The sequence below is a fragment of the Myotis davidii genome, unplaced genomic scaffold (genome assembly GCF_000327345.1).
Source record: "Myotis davidii unplaced genomic scaffold, ASM32734v1 scaffold428, whole genome shotgun sequence".
NCBI lineage: Eukaryota > Metazoa > Chordata > Mammalia > Chiroptera > Vespertilionidae > Myotis > Myotis davidii.
The window spans coordinates 191159-194289 of NW_006299834.1; positions in this window are offsets into that span (position 1 = coordinate 191159).

The window sequence follows — 3131 nt, forward strand, 5'->3', positions numbered from 1 at the left end:
TGATCTTCTCGGGAAGCCTGGCATTAAATTTAGCTCCCTCCCCAGCCAGCGCTTTCAAAAGGCTGCTCTCCACCAGAGAGAAGGAGTGTGAGTCATCGCCAGGCCGCCCTCCCGTCAGCCCGCCGCCCCACCCCCACCTGGGAGCAGCGTGGATTGCGGGGGAGCAGGCCTCCCGAAGGCAGCGAATAGTAAATAGGAACAATAAAGGCGCGTGGATGGAGCCGGTAACGGTTCCCATGGCCGGCTGTGTGGTCACCTGCACCCCATCACCTCTCTCTCCCCTTATCTCTGCCCCTCCTCCCACCCCTCCCCCTCTGCCCATCACTCCCCCTCCCCCAGCCCAGCCCAGCCCAGACTGGAGACAACAAATATTTGCTGAAGGATCCATGGTGCCAGGGCCCTTGCTTGTCACCCCTGCCCCCCCTTCTGTCCCCCCTCCCCGCGCCTGCCTCGTGCTGCTCCGCGCTGCACTGTGCGGAGATGGAGGATGCTCCCCACCCGACAGATACCCTCCTGTCCTGTCCCTGGTACCGGGGTGCTTCCTGTGCAGCTGGGAGACAAAAGGAGCTTTGCGGGTGTGATTGAGAAGGATCTGGAGATGGGAGATTATCCCGGATTATCGGGGTGTCCACACTGAACCACAGGTGTCCTGAGGGGGCCACGGGGGTTCTGCACAGACAGGTGGCCGTGTGCAGACGGGACGGAGAGACTGGAAGGCACCGCCCTTGAAGGCCGGAGTGACCACAAGTCAAGGATGCCCGTGGCCATCAGGAGCCGGGGTTCTCCCCTCGAACCTCTAGGGGAGGCGGCCCTGCTGACATCTCGACGTCAGCCCAGTGGGGCGGATTTTGGGGTTTCTGTAGGACACTGCCCGAGTGTGGTTTTAGCCGCCACGTTTGTGATCATGGTTACAGCAGCCACAGGAGACCAGGGCGCAGGGGCTGGGAGGGGCATGAACTTGCCCCTGGTCACCCGGTTGGTGAGTGGCCAAGCTGAGGTTCAGCCCAGGTCTGACCAGCTCCCAAGTCCACGCTCTCGCCTGCCCACCCCGTGACCTCCCGGAAGAACGGAAGGGTCACTGGTGCAAATCGAACACCTGCTCAGTGCCAGGCGTGCGTTTACTTCAGGGTAATCAGCAGGACGGTTCCTGTCCGACAGCCTCTCATTCAGTCCTCACGTGGAGGCTTTGAGGTGGGTGGAATCATCCCCATTTTGTGGATGAGGAAACTGAGGCTCAGGGAGCAAAGTCGCTCTGTCCAGGTGAAGGGCTGACTGCAGGGCAGGGGGAGGTGCGGGGCACTGGGAGCACAGCGAGGGCAGCCAGCCCCGCACACAGCCGGTGCGTGATGGAGGCGTGCTGAGCCCACTGGGGTGTGCTCAGCTCAGGGCGCGTGGCTGCAGAGGAGGCTGGGAAGGCAGCTGGGTGAGCGGGCACAGGGCTTCGGACGCCAGGAGGGGTGCCTGTGTTTCAGCTGTAGGGAATGGGCGTTGCCGGAGGTCTGACATCCCACGTGTCACCCGCCCAGGCTGTGCGCATCTTCGGGCGTGAGCTCTCTCATCTCTGGGTGTCCAGTGCCGCACCTGAGCCCAGGATGGACACGGAGCCCAGCTGAGCGCTGTGAGGGAGGTGGGGGGCTCTCCTCAACGGGGAGGTTTTCAACACGCCCTGAATGCACACACAGGCGCGCGCACACACACACACACACCACACAAACAGCACACCCATCCCATGCATACATCACACACCCGCGTGTGCGTGTGCACACGTGTGAGCCTCAAAGACCCCACGCATCTGCTTAAACCATATCCACGGGAGAGCGAAGGGGCATGAATTCCTGGGCTGCAGATGGGAGCCGGAGGCATCCCAGAGCCGCCGGCTTCCTGCAGGGGGCACCCTGGCACTGTTCCCTCCCTCACCCTCCAGTGAAGTGCCTCAGCCACTGGCCTGGGCCCCAGCCTCTCAGCACTGGGATCTTGGAGGAGACAGGCCCATCCTTGAAGGGCTGTCTTGGTGAGGAGGAAGGCGCTCCAGCAAAGCGCTGGCACCTGGGAGTGAGTCGCGGGTGTGGGGCCTGGGCGTGAAGGTCAGCAGGGTCTGCGCTGCAGTCCTGGTTCTGCTCCTCGCTGGCTGTGTGGCTCGGGGCAGGTGTCCTAACCTCTCTGAGCCCCAGTTGCCCCATCTGTAAAATGGTGAGGAATAAATACAACGAAGCATGTAAAGGGCTCAGTCCAGCTCCTGGTGAAATGGAGCGGGTCCAGTGTAGTGAGAGACGGCGTCTGGGGTTGGGGAACTGGCCTGCCCCCCAGAGCACTCAAACCCCCCTCCCGCCCCTCCCCAAAGGCGATCCCTCTGTGGGGTCCTCCAGGAGACTACCATGTGCCCCCACATGACCTTCGTTGCCACTGGAGTCACTGGGGCAGGGACAGAGGAAGGTGGGGAAACTGAGGCTTACTGAGGTTGGCTCACTGGCTTGAGGCCACGCAGTCTAGCACAGCCTGGTCCTGCAGGTGAGGGGTGAAATGGGGGGGGGGGGCTGCCGGGAGGAGAGGCGAAAAGGAGGCGGGAACTGGAGAGGGGCCCAAGCAGTAGTCTCTGCTCTGGTCAGAGAAGCTGGGCTTTTCCTAGGAAAGTGGACAGAGGATCTGCCCGATGAGATCCTCACACCCAGCCCGACCCTGGCGTTGGCCCCTGGCACTGACCTCCGGCAGGTCTGGCTACAGGGAAGGCCTGGCTTGGCACTAAGGCTGGGGCGGGGCACCGCCGCTGGGGCCCTCCTGGCGCAGGTGCAGGAGGGGCTGGGAGAGACTGGAGCAACCAAGAGGGAGGCAGGTGAGTGTGCGGTGGGCCTGGGGGACAGAACCAGAGCCAGGTGGGGGGAGAGGAGAGAAGAAGGGAGGAGAGAGGAAGAAAGGAACAAAGGAGAGAGAAGAGCTGAGCAGGGGAAGGAACGCGGGAGGAGAGAAGGAAAAGTAGGAAGGAAGGAGTGGAAGAAAGGCACCGGGCAGGGAGGAAAAAGATGCTGAGAGGGATGGACAGAAGGAAGGGAGGAAGGAAGGGAGGGAGGGAGGGAGGGAGGAAGGAAGGGAGGAAGGGAGGAAGGAAGGGAGGAAGCGGGGGGGTGAGGCTATGA